At 46.2% G+C, this 20,277-nt stretch overlaps 1 long non-coding RNA gene across 1 annotated transcript; it reads left to right on the top strand.

Moving 5' to 3' along the window:
- The first annotated feature begins 575 nt into the window (after positions 1-575).
- LOC110347005 (uncharacterized) lies at positions 576-16,312 on the top strand. The gene is made up of 3 exons (XR_002391320.2): positions 576-959; positions 10,147-10,436; positions 15,366-16,312. It is a non-coding gene; the product is annotated as an uncharacterized LOC110347005 (long non-coding RNA).
- The last annotated feature ends 3,965 nt before the right edge of the window (positions 16,313-20,277 follow it).

Here is a 20,277-nt window from a genome sequence, read left to right as displayed (position 1 = left end):
TGAATAAGCTTATCTTTAAGAAGTATCATTAGTGTAACTGTTGGGCAGATTCCCCAGAATTCTCCTCCTGCTTCCTCTTTGGCTCCCTCTCTCTGTTTTAAATCCTGAAGGACAGAACAGGACCTAACATCTCAGCCCCCAGGGTCCACCTTACAGCCTCCTCCAGCCCTCACTTAACCTTCTGGGTTAAGAGGAAACATAAATCAGGAGAGAGTTGGTCTCCTGCGCTCAAATGGTTCCCTGAAACAATCTTCCGGGGACCTCGATGGCAAGCAAACCTGGAGCACAAAGCCCCGGATGTCCAGTTGGCCAGCACGCTGGAGAAAGAAGACACCAGTCAGGAGGCTGGGCTGCAGCATCTGCCACTGCGAGGACAGGAAGTCCGTTAAGGACCTTGTGCCCCAGTTTTCTCAGCTATGAAATCCAAGCAATATCCTCTCCCTTGTTCCACTTCACAGGCAGGAAAGTGGCATTGAGATGCCCGTGTGAAAGGACTCTGCCACACCACGTAGGATCCGAACACGCGTCGCTGTGATACATAAGGAGCAAATCCAACTGCTTTAGTAACACAGGGAGGGACGGGCAGCCATCATATCTTGGGAGCAGTGGCTAGTGACCACATTTTCAAAACCCAAATCAGGACGTATCTTTGGCATATGATCTGACACACGGTTTGACCACATGCTAGAACATTCGAAGTAAAAATTGTCCTAAAAAATCCAGGACATGTGGTTGCCATGGCGATGAGGAGCCGTAGGGAGGCCCTGGGCAATGAAAAGCCAGGGTCGAGCTGGCAAGCGCGGGGGACTGTCTTGCCAGCGATGTTAGGACAGTTTGGAATCGGCTGAGGTGGAGGACTGACAAGCCCAGAAGAAATGACTGTACTGATCTGAGGGTGAGGGGAGAAGCGACTGAAGCCCACTTTGGGAGATTCTCCCGCCACTGCGGGAGAATCCGAGGTAGGTCGGCTCGCAGCAAGCCGGGAGAGGGAGAGATCAGGAGGCGTTTCGGCAAGAGGCGCTGGGCCCTGGGCTGAGCTCCCTGCGGGTCCCAGGGCAGGCCTGCCCGGGGCGGAGGGAGCCGGGAGCCGGGCCCCGCCTCGGGACCGCAGGCTCCGGCCCTCCCGGCCTCTGCCGGGCTCGCCTGCGCCCCCGCGGAGCACACCCAGGCTGGGGACAGGCACCCCGGGCTACGGCGACCGCGCGAGAGGGCGCCCCTCCCCGCGCACCCTGCAGACCTCCGCGGAGCGCCCCGCCACGCCCTGCCTGCCGGGGGCCCCGTCCAGCCCCCCAGCCCAGACCCGGGGTCTGCGCACTCCCGCAGCGCCCTGCCACCCTGCCGGCCCGCACTGCGCATTGCTCCGCGCCGACTCGCGTCGGCCTGGAGACTGGGCCGGGCCCGGGCAGAGGAGGGAGGGGCGGAGGCTGGGAAGCCGGGAAAAGGGGCCAGGAAAGAACTGATTGGGCTGGCTGGGGCGGGGGATGGGCACAGAAGGAGGTCGGCGACTGTGAAAGAGTTATCTGGTTCACCGGGGCGCTGGGGTAAATTCCTTGGGCAGAGGGAAGTCCTAATTGGGGTGGAGGCAGCGGCCGAACAGGCTGCAGGCCTGGTGCACAGCGCAGGTAGGGGCCGCAAGGGCGCCGGGTAATTGCGGGGGAGGAGCAAGGCGTGGCGGGGCGGCCAGTGCGCCGGCCATCGAGTCATCCTCCGAGGTGTGAGGGCCCCCGCCAGGGCTCAAAGCCTGACAAAGTGTGGGGAAAGGCGCGGTGCATAACTTTATCCCACGATGGGCTGGCTCTAAGATGGCTAACGCCAAGTTGTCTATCAAAATTAATAGGCCGTTGCTGCTTCTGATAGAACAAAAAAGGGGAAAGAATTCTCCTACGTTTTATTCATTTATTCGTTGCGGGGGGGGGCGGGAATTGTGTATCTGCTAAAAATTTCATTTAGTAAAAAAGTTGGAAGGTGATTAACCTTGATTTTAAAGTGCTGTGAATTGCAAGCTTTTTCGGCACGTTTGTGATAATCAAAATCACACCTTCATTATAATAAGAAGCATTTTCTTCTTTGAGAATAGATTGAAACTCTGCATCTAAGCTTATGTTGAGAGGCATTGAACCTGCAATTATTGATTATATCTTTGATGAGTTGGGGACTCTTTAACTTCCTTTATATCAAGAAATACGTTAAATGGTTAATTGACTGTTAAGTAGGTGCTCTGCAGTCATGGGAATTAATCAATATATTGACTTCTTCTACTTTGCTATTTCATGTGTTAATTTAACCGATTCTCCTTCCTCTTTTCTTTCCAGGGATGCCTTTAAGGATGGTTTTCTATACAAACGCCTTTTTATTCTAAATTTTATACACACATAGGGCTACTAACTGCTCTAGAACTTAAGTAATTTAGTGTGTAATCAGATCTTGAAAGGGATGTGTAAACAACACTTATCTTGTCATATGCATATGGTGTATATGGGTAGCTGTTTCTTTCCTTATTGTCCACATTCCAAAGCTTGTAATTAAATGGAAATTTTAAACAATTCTCTGGAAGAAAATGTTAAAATCTATTTTAATGTATTTTAATCCCTAGTTTGTTTTATGGAACAATAAATTTTTTATTCAAAAGTTTAGAATTTTTGTTAATTTTTCCAAGAAAATCCCTAAATGGTGTTTCTTTCCAAATCCTGCCTCTGTAATTCTGATTCTTTTTAAAAGGCCTTCAATCAAATAGGGAAGTCAGGGCTGGGGATTTAGCTCAGTGGCTTTGCTGCCTGCTGCGCAAGCGCAAGGACCGGAGTTCAATCCCCGGTACCAAAAAAAAACAACAAAACAAAACCATAGGAAAGTCAAGAAGGTTGGTGGGGCTCTGCGCTCTTCAGCTCTCATAAATAATTTGATCTGGGGATGCTCGTCTTCTTTTAATCCTGACAGCGCCTCTCCGGGCAGCCTCCAGGTCCGTGCAGGGGAAGACCCTGAGGTATCCCTGGTCTCCGCTGGGTAGCGGGTAGCAGGAAACCTCCAAGAGCCCCTGACTGCGGAGGGAACCAACACGTGAACGAACAGGAGGTCGGCTGCTTCCTACGGCTCTGTTTGCTCACTGTGAATACTCGGTTCACTTGGCTTGGCTCATTATTTCAGCTGGGAAAGCCACTATATGAATTAATAGCAGATTTCTCAGCTGAAAATAAATGTTTACCAGTTTAAAGGGCTGGGGATTTTTTGGCAAAGACCTGGCTTTTTGTCTGCCTGACTCCTTCTTTGGCCTGCGCATCCCTGAGGTGTGTAATTAAAGTCAGGGAATTTGCACGGAGTGCTTTAGGGCTTTCATGAATAGGAAACACAGGCTATTTCAGCAATTTGGTGCCTAATGTCAGAGTGTGCATTTCCTGTGTGAGGTATCACAATAATAGGGCTCTTTGATAATAGAGGCGCCCGCAATCCCATGCAAAGGAAAAGAAAAGTGACAGCATTTGTTTCTAAACTCCAGTACAAAATACATTAAAAAGGGCAATTAACATTTAAAACAGACAGATTTTGAACTTCAACATACTCTCAGAATTAATGGCTATTAAATCAGCACCACTTTGCTGATGCTGAAATTCCCTCAGGACAAAGATCTTGGCTGCTGATATCAGGTTACATGGCAAAATGGAATGCGCAATATCAAATGGTTCTCATCATAACCTTTCTAGCTTTACTGTTGAAATTCCTGAACAGCTCAAAAGCTGAGCAGGTCTTTTTAAACCCTAGGAACTTTGAGGGAAGGGTAGAAAGAGCAATTCACATTTATTGAGCACCTACTATATGCCAGATACTTTCACATACCTATCCATTTTAATTGTTTTACACATAAAGGTATGTGGCATAATAACCATGCAAAAAGTATTAGTCATTTTATATTTTGGTTGGAAAAAAAAATAAAGTGCAAAGAAATTAGGTGACCTTCCAAAGACCACATTGCTAGTGGTCAGTGACACTAGTATGGGAGAACACAGAAAGCAAACACACAGTTTACTATGTTCAGGATTGTTGATGCCTGCACAGTTCACCATGGGTGTCATTTCTTTTGCATAAAATTCATCTCAAAGAGGGATAAAAACCTGTTCCTTCTTCATCCCCAGACTTCTTCAATCTTTCTGATGAATAGGCGCCCAACCCCATGGGAATCGAACCCAGGGCCTTCGCACTGAGCTACATCCCTAGCTCTTTTTCATTTTTTTATTTTCAGACAAGGTCTTGGGAAGTCACTAAATACCCAGACTGGGCTCAAACTTGCAGTGCTTCTGCCTCAGCCTCCCAGGTGCTGGCTTTATTTTTATTTTATTGTTCAATGCTGCCTATCAAATCTGGTGCCTCCTGCACATGAGGCAAGAGCTCTGCCACCGAGCAACATCCAGAGTCCCATGAGTAAAGTTCACGTCCAATCTGAGGAACAAAGGCTTCCTGTCCATCCCACGCATGATAGTACAGATAGTCCCTGGGCCTGTGCTGGGGACTGCTTCCTGGGTCATGGAAAAGGCTACCCAATTCCAGGGCAAAAGGCGCTATTAACACAGGACAAGGAGCCACAACAGGAAACGCATCTCCAACCAGAGCACAGGAGGCGTCAGGACTGCGGTGATAGTCAGGTGTCAGAATCTGATCCAGAGTAGAGGGATCAACACAGGTGAGGAGCACAGAGGGCACCTGCTAGGCCTCTGTTCCATCATGTGTCCGCTGAAAAGATTGATCTGAATGATCTAAAAGGCCCATTTCATTTCTGTTTTTAATGAAGAGATGGGTCTTGCTATGTTGCCCAGGCTTGGCTTTAACTCCTGGGCTCAGGCATCCTCCTACCTCAGCCTCCTGAATAGCTAAGACTACAGGCATGTGTGACCATGCTTGGCCCTTAGGAAGGCCTGTTTCTGATTTAAAAGTCTACACTACCCAGTAACCTTGGTTATGACCAGAGAACAGAGGACGAGAAGCTGGCTTAATGCAGAAGCAGGAGAAATCCTGCAGGGTAAGCCTCAGGTAGCGGCACTGCATCACTGCGTCACTGTGCTGAGGCTCCTGCTGGCCTCTCAGGGACTTCTTCCCTGGTGAAGTGAGTTGTAGGATCCTGGCCACAGATTTCTTGCATCATCCACAAGCGAAATTCTCAGGCTAAACTTGCCTTTCAAAGGCTCCCTCCTGCCTTTTTGCCTTATTTTGGCTTCTCTAAGGGCCTCTTCTTTTCTCCAAAACCTTTGAAGAGTCACCGAAGGCTCACACCCCTGGGGCCCGGGCACTCTCCTAATTCCTGTTAAGGAAGAAAAAGGCAGGAGTGCTGTGTGTGTGTGTGTGTGTGCGCACGCACGCGTTGTTGTCTCCACCAAAATGTACAGAAATTTGAACTTCGAGATGGTGAGAGGTTTCTTAGCATAAAGGTCAGAGGTCATTCGGTGCAGGGGTCTCTTCCACTGGGACTCAGTCCTTGGAGGTAGAGGCTGCTGCCCGGTCGCTTCCTCCCAACGTCCATGCTCACTTCTCCCTCCGGCCTGGCTCCAGTCCTGCCACCGTCAGTAGCGCCTGGCTCCTCTCCCACCTCACTGTGCTGGCAAATGACAGTCCCTGATTGAAATCAAATCAAGTTTTTGCCTGCACCCCTGCAGCTCAGTGTTCAGCCAGGTCAGTCTCACACTGACTCCTCTCCTCAACGCTCCTTGGCCTGATTGCTCCTCGTCAATCCCTTGCCTCCTATTTCACACAAAAAGGGCCCCCAGCACCCTCCCCGCCTGCCCCTGTGAGTGCCTTGTACTCCAGCTGTCCTTCTGTGGCTTGGATGGGTTATTGCGGCTCCCAGCCAGGGCCAGTCCCCCCACTTTGCAGTAGGACCCTCCCTCTCTCCGGTACCATCAGTCTCCCTCCCCTTGCTGAGCCATCGCTGTAATGTGTGAATAAACTCTCTTTTCTCTGATTAAGAATTAAGACAATAATTGGGCATGGTGGCGCAGGCCTGTAATCCCAGCACTTGGGAGGCTGAGGCAGGAGGATCACAGTGAGTTCTAGATCAGCCATAGCTACATAGTGAGTTCAAAGCCAGCCTGGACTACATAGCAAGACCCTGTTTCAAAACTCAAAAGCAAAAATAGCAACAATGAATGAAAAGCAGTGTTGGGTGTAGCTTGGGAATGGACTGCTTGACTAGCAAGCATGGGGCCCTGGGTTTAATACCTTGCACTACGAAAGAAGGAAGGAAGGAAAGAAGGAAGAGAAGGAGGGAGGGAAGGACCTTTGATGCCACATCTCTCTCCAGCAATTGCTCCATTTCTTTGCTCTTCTTGCCAACGGAAGTGCCCAAAGAAACCCTGTGTGCTCTTTATTTCTCTCCTCCCACTCCCGCTTAAACCCAATCCCATCAGCCCTGCCCTCCTGCTCCCCACTGCAAACATCCCATCAGAACTGTCTTGGGCTGAGGATGCAGCTCAATGGTAGGGCATTTGCCTAGCATGTTCAAGGGCCTGGGTTCAATTCCCAATACTGCAAACATTACCCTGTTAAGGACACCAAACCCACATTTGCAAAACCACTCAGTCTCCATCTCATTTGTACTTTAAATCATTTCGCCGAGAACAGAGTCCTCTCCTCCTCCCCTTGCCACAAATATATCTGAATTTTCCTTCCAGGACACCCTGCTCTCCCCAGTTTCTCTCTAGCCTTAGAGACAAACAGCCTTCTCTGCCAGTGTCCCAGGCTTCTGTCTTCACCTCCTTGCCGCTAAGAGTTGAGAGTCCCAGTGCTCAGGTTCAGACCTCCTCTTTTTGCTACCTGTACTGGATTCCAGCTACATCTTGTCTGTCTTGAGATCATAAATGCCAGCTCCAGTCTGACATCTCCAATCCCAGGGCTCTTACCCTGAATCCCATTGTAAATTGAAGCCCAGATTCCCTCCTGTGCCCCAGGTATGCTAAGCGGGTTTCTCTCGTATTTCCATGCATGTTCAACATCACACTCGCTTGAGCCTGGGACCCTGCATTGTTCTTGTTGGTTCCCATCAAGATGCACCCGGAGCAGGGTGCCCAGTACTGTGTACCTGCCCCAGTTTCTGAATACCTTGCACCAGAAGCATGAGGAGGAGAGAGAGGAGGGGGAGAAGGGGAAGGAAAAGGAGAGGACAAGAACAACTTGCAGCTGTGGAGTCCAGTCTGGGGAAGCTGTGTGCCATGGTCACCAGCTGTCACCTTGGGGGGGGCGAGGGCTGCAGGCTCCTCCTCGAGTAGCCATGGGCAGAGCCATCACTTCGTGCACTCACTGTGGTCTGCACAGTCCTCCTGCAAGCCAGGAACTTCCTGTTTGTAGAGAGTGAACCAATTCTCCAAGAGGAGGTTGCCTGACTTATCTCAGGACTCTGATCCGTCAAATCAGACTACTTTATTAGTTTATATGCAGAACTAAATGTTGTAGGAACTAGAATACTCAAAACATCATGAGCAGAAAAAAAAAGAATTCTGAAAGGTTCTACCATTCTAAAAAGGTGATACATTATTATTAATAGTATTTTTATGAGACAGGGCCTTGCTGCAAAGCCAGACTGGCCTTGAACTTGAGATTGTTCTGGCTTAGTCTTCCAAGTGTTGAGATTATAGACATGAACCACCATGCCTGGTTAGGTATATTAAAGTAAGAAATGACCATCTTGGTTGAAATTCTTGATTCCATATGATCTATGTGTTCCCTCCTTCTCAACAGACTTCCACAGGAAACATAATCATAATCAAAGTTTAGAAAAACGGTAGCTAAGTGAATCTTTCCCCATACTACAGCCAGAAAGATGTTTTTCAAAGCATGAGTCTATGCAGGCCCTCCTTAAAACTACCATTTGCTCTTAGAAGACAGAGTCCTTGACCTACTAGAACCTATTAGCCCTACAGTGGCCTGGCAGACTCTGCCTTTGCTATAAGAACCTTGCAAAGCTGTGGGCTGAGACCACACTTTCACGGTTCAAGTCTTGAGCCTTTACTTCCCAACTCAGTGTTTACTGTAGTTTCCTCTTCAGTAAAAAAGAAATAAAGTTAGTGCTTATCTCATAGGATTACGATGAAAGTTAAGAGAGTAACCTGTTCTCAGTGATGTCTGGCAGCTCCGAGGAGCATATCTGTTATCTAAAACCATTCCAAGGCCAGCACAGCAGCTTCTCTGTCCCCAGCTATGTCACAACAAGATCCTCATGACCTGTGCCGAAAGCCCGAACTGCCCCAGCACATCCTCCACCTCTCAGATGGAGGATCACCTCTCCAGGCAGTTTTCAGGGCCACATCCCTGGTCCCAATCTCCATCTGGGTGGGTGGAGAGCTCCCCTTCCCCTACCCCTGGCTCCTGTCTTCCCTCATCTCCATCTAAGCCAAACTTTCTCCTCAGTGGTGCAGGCCTGAAACCACTCCACCTTTTGTTTGGATGAAACAGTTGCTTGAATGCTCTGGAAAGTCCCCAGGCCAGTCTCCCAGGGGCAAAGCCCTGAGTAGCTCAGACTGGCACTGTGTTTTCTCCACCTCCTGATTAATTCTTTCTTTGCATTCTTCCTTTGCGGGTTTCTGCATTCTTTCTTTGCAGGTTTTACCACATTTCCTTGGGTTTCTTAAAGCCCTAAGAAAACTGTCCATGTTGTTTTTAAAGTTCTGTTCTCAGGGGACATGGGTTCTGTCCTCTGCGGACTGGACTGGCAGGGTGCCTTGCCCAGCTGGACTCGCTGTAGCTCTGCTGTTCACCCTACTGCGTGGGTGGGATGCTGTCTGCTGTGGAGCCGCCCTGGTGTCTGTGGCCTTTCCCGAGCAAGGCAACACCCCATTTTCCCAGCTGAACTTCCCCTTCCCTCTCAGCTGTGCCCCCCAGGGGGGCTGCTCCCAGGCCTGAGCCCTCCAGTCAGGAAACCTCAGGACACATCCTCTCCACAAGGCAGTTGGTCCTACAGCTCCACCCAAGAAAAGGAAGTGGGAGGTCTTGGCACTTTTCAATAAATGAGAACACACAAGTGCTCCAGGGATGAATCATTCTGTCTTAAATGGAAAATTAAAAGTGGGTCCAAGGATGAGAGTCAGAAACACAAAATGTTAGTGCAGCCACCACATGTGTGCACTGTGAAGGAGACAGACCCTCGGGTCAGGAGCAGGCACTAGGGACTGCAGCAGCACAGAGTCTGTCTGCCTCTTACAGAGTCGCCATCAAAATGACTCCATGTGATACCCAGTGGAAAAGATTGGTCTACAATGCACATCTCTGAAGCCCCAGAGGTATGAAGAGTACCACTCTCGGTTTTTGTTTTTGGGTTTTTTTACTGTGTCACAACATTGAGATCTAGTTTAGGCCAGAGATGTGTATAGAAATGCCAAAAGAAAAGGGCTGGCCAATCCCATGCCGAATTTAGCAGAAGGTTAGAATGAACACAAAACTCAGGTTGAAGAAAGCCTCTCCCTGGGGTATTTCTCGTCCTTTATTTTTACCCCAGATCCAAGACTTGTGGTTAATTCAGATAAGCACTTGACCTTTGTGGGTGATTATCCAAAGTCAACCTTGGCGTGTCCGAGGGTCACCTGTAACTCATTAATCTTGGCCCGTTATTGTTTTGCTGGGATGTCTGTTCCATTTAAGATATAAAACTCCTCTACAGATAACATGGTAGGTTAATACGCTCACCTTTCATTCCCTGATTGCTGGGTTCAAACCAAACTCGACTCTGTTGAGTAAGGATTATGTTTTGATATGTTCCCTGTCCCCAGGAGCCATTTGTCTGTAGGTCTTCAAATCCTTAAAAGATGTTGCCAGTATCAGCACACCACTCAGGCCCTATGCAGGACAGTGTGGGGAACAGAATGGCCCAGAGGTTACTGGGTCAGGACGGGAGAGGAGAGAACTATTTAGGAAATCTTGCTGAGTGGGTGCTTCTGAAAGTGCTCTCTGTCCCTGGCCACTCTCCACCCTGAAGATGAGAACAAGGCCATTATCACTTTTCAAAGCCTAACAAATCGCTTTATGTGGTCTCTGGTATGGTTGTACTATATTTTTCTCCAGGAAAAAAAAAAGTGCTAGCAGACAGTCAAGTAAAAAGGGCACAAACGCTTTTCAGGTTTTAACATGCTTTTCAAGCATTCTTTTGTTTATGATTTAGCTTCTTTTCTCTTCTTTTAGAAAGTATGGACCAATACCATCACCACGGACAAAACTGAAGATGTCAACCTAGAGGAGAATGACAGTCTCCCGACTGTCTGCGAGAGGTGTGGCCAAGGGGATGGTGCACTGGTTCTGGAGTCAGATGGCCAAGCACAGACGTCGAGGCCTCCACTTACCACCGCCAGCCTCAGTCTCCTCCGCGGTCAGACAGACATCAGAACACCCGCCACAGCGCGTTATCTCAAGCACCAGATAAGACACCTGTGTGAAAAGCACTGCGAGCAGCGGCTGGCGCATACTTGGGCTCAGTAAGGATTAGGCCTTTGGTACTTAGTCCTCTGGTCTACGCTAGGAAGCCAAAAGAATTTTTTTTTCCAGGACTGAGGATTGAAACCAGGACCTTCACACTGAGCTACATCCACAGCCTCTCTTGTTTTTTTGTTTGTTTTTTAATTGGAAGACATGGTCTCACTAAGTTAGTCCCTAATTTGCCCAGACTGGTGCTAGAGAATTTGTGAACTCTCCTGCCTCAGCCTTTCTTAGTGCCGAGATTAGAGCCTAGGCCTACCAGACTCCAAAGGGATTTTTTTTTTTCAATCTTAGTCTTCATTTCCAACCACCTGACAAGCAACAGACCAGGCACAAATACTCCTTGCTCTTGCCCAGCCACACACTGTCCCCTCCAGCCCCAGCCTCTCGAATCCTAACCAGTTAAAGCTCAGGGTGCCACCAGAGTGAGGACTCTGGGTTCCCACTGCCTCACTTGGCTAATTCCTCTCCCTCTGCTGCCATCCACACTGCTGCCCTGGTTACCTCACTGCCACCAAGAGGAGGCAAGGCTGCTGTCCCTTCCTCCCTCCCTCCCCACTGAGGGTGTCTGGGGATGTCACAGGAGTCCCGCAGCACCCCAGCCAAAGACAGGCAGCCTGCTCTTCCACTGACTAGAGGCAGAGTGTTAAAATCACACACATCCTGAAGTCAAGCCAAGGGCGCTTGGTGTTTGCCAGCTTGCTTTTCTGTTTAGAAAATACAATTTGGGCCACTGTGTGTGGTGACACACCCCTGTAATCCCAGCACTTGGGAGGCTGAGGCAGGAGGATCGCCAGGAGTTTGAGAAAATACAACTTAGGAAAGACACTGTCAAACAGGTCCGCTGTGTGGTTTCCTTGAAGGCTGGGCAATGGGCCCTAGGGACCAGTCCAGGCCATACAGAGCAGCAGCCTGGAGTCTCCAGAAAGTCAGATGCAAGTGATATGGTCAGAAACAGGGAAGTTGCAGGAGCTTTTCCCCATTCAGCTGTGGACACCGCACTGCTCTGATGGTTCTCCCTGCTTAAGCTTAGGCGGTCACAATGCCGATACCAAGGCAGCAAATTATCAACACCAGTAAGAGACAGAATGGGAGGCATCCGGAGTTCATTATGCAGGTTCGGACCCTGTAAATACTGGAAGCCTCAGTCAGTGAGGGTTCCTCCCCCTTCTGGGTCCCTGTTCCTAAATTCTTCCTCGTTACTCTTCCTGCTCTCTTTCTTGTCACCCTCACCACCCCTGCCTTTCCTGCTGCTGCATGCTTGGCGACTCTCTCCTAGTCATGCGTAAGGACTTAGACTATTTGCAACTACCTTTGCACAGGATACAGGGTGTTGGTTGGCGCCTGTGTTGGGGGGGGGGGTGAATTTGTAAGGGTTAAGGAGATTGTCAAGGGCTGGAGTCCTCTTCTGTCCCCACCAAACCAGCCCTTCCGGTGCTCTCCAGAGGCTCTAACACACATTGCAGGGACTGTGTTCACAGGGACTAGAGTGGGAGCGAGATCGTCAACGGGGAAGGAAATGAGGGCTTGCACTTGTCCTGGAAAGACACCTGGCATGATAGGTGCTCAGATAGCCAGTGAACAAATCTCTGATCTTATGGAGGCGACTGAGGTCAAAGTACTGGGAAAGAAGCTGCCAACTGAATAACTGACTTCTATTTTTAGGATTTAAGTCACTCATTAAAATATTTAGAGTGACTTCCTGACTGAAGCAATAAAGTGATCTCCCTATAAAACACAGAAATCATTTCGTGACATGCAGCAACACCCAGCAGAGACTTCTCGCTGTCTTTCAGTATCGTTACAAATCTGTCCTAGGCGTCTCTTTTTAAGAGTGGAACACAGGCCATGGGTCTGGTCACCATTACTGAAGAATAGAACCCCTTAGTTTGTTGGATCCATGGCTTCTCGGATGAAGATTATATCTCCCAGCTCCTCCTCCATGCCAGTACCTGGCGAGCTGTGGTTTAACACTAAGTTCGGGCCATGGGCGGTGAGCAGAGATCACATACAACCTCCAGGTTGTGTGCAAAAGGAAAAGAGTGATCTCCATTCCTTCCTTCTCCTCCCCACTGGCTGGGCAGCAAATGTAATGGTAGATGCTGGAGTAGCCATCTGAAGACTGGGAGCTGAGAGCTCCGTATTGATAACAGAGTGAGTGAGCTCAAGCATCCACAAGCTGCTCCTTTAGAGACTAAACTTCTATCTTGTTCAGCCACTGCACTTTCAAAGGCTTTCATTACTGTAGATTGAATTTCCATTACGTGAGCCTGTAGTTTCACAAATATTGAATATTATTCCTTCCTAATGTCAGGAAGGAAAACTGAAAGGAGAACCCCACTCATTTGAAACAAAATCAAGCTGAGCAGAATAAGCTATTGAGATATTAATTTGTTCTCGTATTTTCCCTCTCCTGGCCCATCCACTATATTCAGAATATGTTCGTACTGATTTTGGCTCCAGAGATGTGCTGGTTCTGGCTCTACACCCATGGTTTGTAGGAATGACTCACTGCATGAGTCCAGTCCAGTCTAGTGCCTGTTTTTGTTTGTTGGCTTTGTTTGTGTTTCTTTTTCATGGCCTGTTTGTTACACACGGGTTTCACATTTTTAAATGCTGGACAATATGAAAAAAAGACTGTTTCATGGCATGTGAAAATTATATGAAATTCAAACTTGAGTGTAGAAATAAAATTTTACTGGAACACAGCCACATTAATTCATTTAAATATTATTCATGGCTGCTTTTGAATGGAGTGGAATAGCTACATCAGACACTATAGGGCTCACAAAGGCTAAAGTGTTTCCTTTTTTTAAAAGAAAAGTTTGCCAGCCCCTGTCCTATACATCTTTCCTGTGGTTTTTGGAGGAAGGTAGATACACACTGGGTTGATTCCCTTTGCTTTGAAGTTTCAAGCTCTGGGATCATATCCATGCATTTAGAGACTTTCTTAAATAGCTTGATTTTAATAAGGACGAATGTTCGGTTAACTAACCAAGAACTTGGAGGATAACAGGGGCTAACCTGCATGGTTAGGGTTTGAGGGCATGGTGTTTCCTGGATTTTGGTGATGGGTTTTTAGCTGTGTGTTTAGCTTCACTTTGTGTCATGTTGGCTCAAAGTAAGTCCTGTTGATAACTTCAGGCATTATGATGTTTCTTGTATCACTCTCAAATACATTCTCAAATACATGCCTAATGAGATAATGTCCAAACTGCTGTATTTCTACCTAAAAATCTATTATAGTAAAAGACACATTGCTATTAATTGCCCTCAAAATATACCCATTCACCCTGAACACACTTATCCCATTGTGCCTGCCACTTTCTGAAGCAGTTCTGGAAGTGCTCTTTCCTGGGTGTCTTTAGTTGCACTGCCCTGGCTGCTTCAATGTCCTGAATGGTTCAGAACATTTACCTGTCCTGTTCGTTTTGACTTTGAGATAGAGCAAGAAGACGTACAGTGCCAGATCCAGTGAATAATGTGGAGGAAGACATACCATCATGTTTTTAGGAGCTGCCTTTCTGTTGGATGTCACTTGGCAGCCGCATTCACTGTAGTTTTGATCACACTTGTAAAGACATTCATGAAGGAGGACTTCCAGAACTGCTTCAGAAAGTGGCAAGAATGATGGAATAAGTGTGTTTGAAGTGAGAGGAGTAATTAAAGGGGGATGAATGACAATATGTCTTTTACTGTGATGAATTGTTTTATTTAAACATACATCATATTTTTTATCAGCCCTTGTAGCTGATTTCAATAGTTAATTACATAACTACATCTCCCACCTCAAATATTCATCTACCCATTGCTTACAGAATAAACTATGAACTCCTTAGATTGTCATCAGTGATTCTTCATGTGCTTTCCTCACCTATGCTATATCCCAACTAAAACATCTGCAGCTTTCTGCACACCACTACAGTGCAAGCTTTGCTCTCTGGTCTCTGATCTGTGCCTCTGTTCCTCCATTGATCTCTTGCTTCCAAGCCTGACTCTTTCCCTGTTGTTTGTGTTCACATGCTCTTTATGTTCTAATGCCTGATTTCAATGCTAACCCTTCCCTGAAGATTTCTGTGGCTCTTTTATCCCAACCCCAAGACATACTGTGGACACCCATGGCTGTTTTTCTTGACTGATGTCACTGACTTGCTATTCTAGAATGCTTTTGACTTTTCTAGAGAACATGAGTTTCACTTTGGGGTTACAGTCAGTCTTGAGGGCCTATGCATTTTTTTTCCTTGCAGAGCTAGGGATTGAACTCTAGGCCTCTTGCAGGAGAGACAAGCATTCCACCACTGAGTGATATCATTCATCCTGGTCTTGGGATGCACGTAATCGTGATGAAACTGTAACTCAAAATGTCCCATCCCAGAAGCCAGGTGTGGTGGTGCATGTCTGTCATCCCAGCTACTTGGGAAGCTGATGCAGAAGGATTGCTTGAGCCCAAATTTCAAGGCCAGCCTGGGCAATGTGGTGAGATCCGATCTAACAATAAAAATTATCTTTCCCTGGTGAGATTAAGCTGTGATGTTCACTGGGCCAATCAGAACTGCACACTGGCCCCTTCCCCTCTGAGATTTGATTCCTGAGTAAGGTAGGTGTGGGAAATGCCTGGACCTCAGAACCCAAGCCCCCAAGAACCTATCTGCTGTTTCCACCCCAGATCCTTGTAGCGCTTTTGCTCCAGCTCATGCTAGTGTTGGGTTTTGTGACTGCCCTTCTGATTTCACCGACAACTCTGTGTCCTTCCACGGAGAGCCTTTGAGATGTGAGCCACTGCCGGGTTGGATGTCTGCCGCCCCGCACAACTGATAGGAGAGCGGGCATTCCTTTTCCACTCTCAGATACTTTCCCAGGCATTTCTCCACCCCTAACCTTCTGACTTTGTGTAATAATTATTCTTGTCATTTTCTTTTTTATTACAGAGTTTTACACAGAGGGGGCGATCAGGGCAGAAGGAGGAAAGGACAAACGACTTAGCATGAATCTTTGCTGGAACACTAAATATTTTCTTGTATTTTGGCTATAAATTTAAAATCCATAAGAGACTAAAATTTTTCTAAAGATGCTTTTATCTATATTGTATTTATGATTAGTAGAACATTTCCTTTTTCAGAGCATAGCCATTAGGGGGGAAATGGCATTGGAGAGCATGGTGGGTGGGCTCTCCAGCTCTTTCCAAGGTGCCTTTCTGTGTGGCTGTGACCTCGGCAGCCTCTGAGGTCCCAGTTCTTGCACAGACTCGGTACTCTGTTGAAGCAATCAAGCAGTCAGTGAGCCACCTTGTATCATTTTTCTTTTGCCGCCTTTCTCATGAGATTTCAAAGTGTATTTTTTCCCACTTGGAAATGTGGTGGATTGCTCATTCTTTTCAGAAGACTGTCCGCGGAGGCCCTCGGTTTAATGGGCACTGAGGTAAGCACTGGGCAGCCAGCACTGATCAGTCTGAATCCTCTCCTCCGAGCTGGTGTGGTGGGAGGCGCCCACTTGGAGAGGAACGCACTTTGCAGTCACCGCTCCCTCAGTTCTACCGTGCAGGGCAGAACATGAACCACTTAGTGTTTCTGCCTCTGCCTTCCTGATGCCTCCAGCTGGAGCTCACTTTCATTCTAAAATTTATCTTGAACCCCGGACTCTCCCTCCTTGGTATCACTATATTTTGATTTTCCCATTATTTTATTTTATTCCATGTTTTCTGATGTTGAAGTCAGCCTGGGCTACAAAGTGAATTCATAGCTAGCCTGAACTATGTAGCAAGACCCCGTCTCAAAAAAAATTTTTTCCCTACCTTTATTGATGCACAGTTGGCAAAAATTGTACATATTCAAGCTATACATGTGATGATTCCCTAAACATACACATTATGAAATGATTGTCTCAGATAAATTAGTTAAATGAATTTTACTTCCAAGAAGTATATTTAATTATACTCAACAAGTCATTTACTTTCTCTAAGTCACCCCCATATATGTGTGTGTGTGTGTGTGTTTTTGCATATATATATATATATATATATTTTTTTTTTTTTTTTTTTAAGACAAAGTCTTGCTGTGTAATTCAGACAGCCCTTGAACTCACTACAGAGCCCAGGCTGGCCTTGAACTCTCAATAATCCTCCAGCCTCTGCCTCCCACATGGTGGCATCACAGGTATGCACCACCACGCTCAGCATTGACTCGAAGTAGGTAAGGACTACTTTCCCAAAGAAGGAAGAGATAGTAAGAATACACTAGCAATCAAAGAAAGTTAAGTTAGGGTCCGGAAGTATAGCTCAGGGGTAGAGAACTTGCTTAGCATTCATGATGCCTTGGGTTCAATCCCCAGCACTGCAAAATGAAAAGGGGTGGGGGGAACACTCAATATTTAGTACTATTTTGCAGTTTCAAATACCATTTCAATTTAAAACCTTATCAAGCTCTATACTCATTTCTGCCAATATTGGAAATACTTATAAACAATCATGCAATTGTTTATTCCTTTTGATCCAATATTCTCACTTTTAGGAATTTATCCTAAAAAAAATTGCTTCAGGTCAAGCGTGGTGGCACACTGCTGTAATCTCAGCACTCAAGAGCCAGAGGCAGGAGGATTACTGCAAGTTCGAGGCCAGCCTAGGCTACATAGTGATTTCAAGATCAGCCTGAACTACATGGCAAGACTCTCTCAAATAAACATCCATGTGCACAAAAATATTCACTTTAAGGTTTTGGCACATAAGACATGTATAAGACCAAAATGTGTCCACTCTTAGGGATAAGCCTTACTAAATTTAATTGAAGCATTGTAATTATGAAGGCTATTGAGAGTCCTAAAAAGTATTTATCAGTTAATGTCAAGTTATCTCTTGTTGCTACTTTATGACATATTCAATTCTTTTTGTAACAAATTAAGATTTAAGTAACTACCCAAACAAAAAATTCACTATGAAGTTAAAGTAGCCCAACAGGAAGTAGGTATTCTATCAGTACATTATCGAAATGCACATTTGTAATGTGCACACATTTAGTTTAACAAATATGATTGCCAAGAAGGGTGTGCATCATGCACTCTGCTGGGCCAGGCAGGTACTGGATTGTAGCAGGAGACCTTGGCTATTTGCTCAAATCCACACCCTCTTTCTCTCAGGAAAAGAGGGGATTTGTCTACAGTTAGGTGGCTGCATGATTGATTCCCCCCGTGGAACGTGCCCCTTCCAAGCCTGGCCCACACTGCCTTCCCATCCTTCTGTTCTCTCTCTCCCTGCAACTGGCTGTGATGTACACAACTCGGGGGCAAGTTGAGGCCAGCAGAGCCTCTATCAGCCTCGATCCCTTCTCTTGGACACAGAGGAGAGCTACTGATTAATATGGGCAAGAAACAGACTTCCACCATGGTGAGACCTCGTTTGTCTGGGCTTATTCAGTATTGCAACCTTGCCTTTCCCAACTGTGCATGGAATCAGAGGTACTTTTTAAAATACTTTAAATGTTTTGTTTGACATTGTCTTAGTTACTCTTCTCGTTGCTGAGACAAAATACCCAATACCCACAAATTAAGGGAGGAAAGTTTTATTTGGCTCACAATTGGTAGAGGTTTCAGTCCATAATTAGCTGGCTCCAACAGAAGGTGGCCTGGCAGAGGGGCATCGCAGCAGAGAGACAGTTCATAGTGGGCAGAAAGCAGCAAGGCAACAAGCAGTGAAGTGGTAAAGCAGCAAGCAGCAATAGCAGCCCTCCTTGTGCCCCTTATTCTATCCAGCTGTACACCCAGGATGGCATACCCTTAATCTTAGCATCCCAAAATAAATCAGTCTCAGCATCACACACTCTAGATCCAGCCACCTCTGAAAAGCCCCACCTATAACCGCATGAGGCTTTGGGGAACATCTAGACACAAGCCATAACAGACGTTACTGTATATTATTAATTACACTCAGAAAGCCCTAAGTCAACATAACATCAAGCTACCTTTGGTTTGTGCTTATTTGTTAAAATACCTACAACTTGCCAAAGTACAGTGGAAAAGTAGACCATCTTTTTTTTCTAGTTATTGGTAAAGGTACAAAAATCTAGTTAGTTTTATTCTTTATAAATTTGAAATTTCTTTCTGGGCATGGTGGTACACACCTATTCTAGCACTTGGGAGGCTGAAGCAAGAGGATCACAGTGAGTTTGAGGCTGCTCTGTACTACACAATGAGTTCAAAACCAGCCTGAACTAAACAGTAAGACCCTGTCTCAAAAAACAAAACGAAATTTTTTAATCTCTTGAGGTTCTTAAAATGCTTAATTCCAAATTATACTTTTGAAATTCCATATATCATATTTCAGCCAGAAACAGATTATTTTTCCATCTTTGTAAAAACTTCTAAAAGAAGAAAGTTTTCTCACAAATTAGAATGCCATAGCAGTGAGAACTACAAAACATGTCTCTCAAACATGTCTCTCTCTCTCTCTCTCTCTCTCTCTCTCTCTCTCTCCTTCTTTCTTTCTCAGTGCTAGGGGTCAAACCCATGGCCTTTTACACACTAGGCATATGCTCTACCCTGAGCTCTATGTCCCCAACCCTACTGTTATTTTTATGTAGCTCGCAGAATAACTATTGTAGGAGAACAAACTAATGATGTTGGTTTCATTTCGTTTCATAATCTGCAGTAAAAACTTGCTGAGAATATTGTGGAATTAAAAACTGAGTGCTGGCAGAGAGTTCTATATATAGGTACATTTAGCAGAGGGAGCATCTTCAGACAGAAAAGGTTTTCACAAATTGGAACACACACTCAGAACTGAAAGTTGTATATGCATAATTCCATTCCTAGCGCATGTTTGAAACATTGTTTCATCCAGGTGTTTCAGACTTCTTTCACCTCTTTTGTATTTTAGTCTGTCCTCAAATGTATGGCGAAGGTTTTCATCTTAGTCTTTTGTGCAAGTGAATGGAATGCAACCCTCCCCAGCCTAAGATCGCCAACCCCCCTCATTGCCAGCCTACACTGGGCTCTGCGGGGGCCATCAGCCCTGACAATCATCTTCGATTTCTTCCTAAATATATACACAGGTCTCTCATACAGAGCACCTTGCCCACACCTGGAATGTGGAGGGTATTCCTGGATCTTACAGACACCTGCAAGCCTTGCATCTCCTGGCAGAGGTAGGAATTGTTACACACAATGAAAGCCACGAGAGGAGAAATCTGCATGTGCAGCTGTGTTTCTCTGCCCCGGGAGCCCTGCGCACTTTAGAATTGAAGTGATCTTGTATCCCTCGCCACCTGACAATATTAGCACCGCCTGACTTTCAGCATCTAGCCATAAAAGAAGTATGAACTTGGATCTCTATTTGTGTCCAATGGCAAATTTAAAAATGCAATATTTAAAGGCTATTAAGCAAGGGTGGAGGTGTTGCTCAGTGGTACAGTGCTTTCCTAGCAGGCCTAAGGCCCTAGGTTCAATTCCCAGTGCCACTAAATAAATAAATAAGCCAGTAAACAGGAATTTACTCTCAGGTATCATAATTAACAAGGCAGTGGGGTGGAAGCTACTTATTAAAAAAAAAAAAAAAAACAGTGCCACACTCCTTGTTGAGTAAATGTGGCCTGTGGGGATGGTGGGTACCCCAATACACTCTTCTTTAAAGTGAATATCACTTAGATTACCAATTAAAGTAATAACCATTGCACACGGGTGGATAATTGTGCTCACAGTTGTGCTTTGCATTTGGTGTTTCTGCAAAGCACTTTAGAGTGGCTTAATATGATTTTAATGGTGATGGGGGGAAAATTCAGAATACACAGAGAAAAGAACAAAGGTAAAAGCAGCCCAGGAGTCACCAGCCCTGCAGCCAAGGCAGCAGACAGGAGC

This window comes from Heterocephalus glaber, unplaced genomic scaffold, assembly GCF_053883595.1.
Source record: "Heterocephalus glaber isolate CG9 unplaced genomic scaffold, H.glaber_assembly_v1.0 deba00001118, whole genome shotgun sequence".
In the NCBI taxonomy this organism is placed as follows: domain Eukaryota; kingdom Metazoa; phylum Chordata; class Mammalia; order Rodentia; family Bathyergidae; genus Heterocephalus; species Heterocephalus glaber.
The sequence above is the reverse complement of the archived record's forward strand: the minus strand, read 5'-3'. Positions and strand labels throughout refer to the sequence as shown.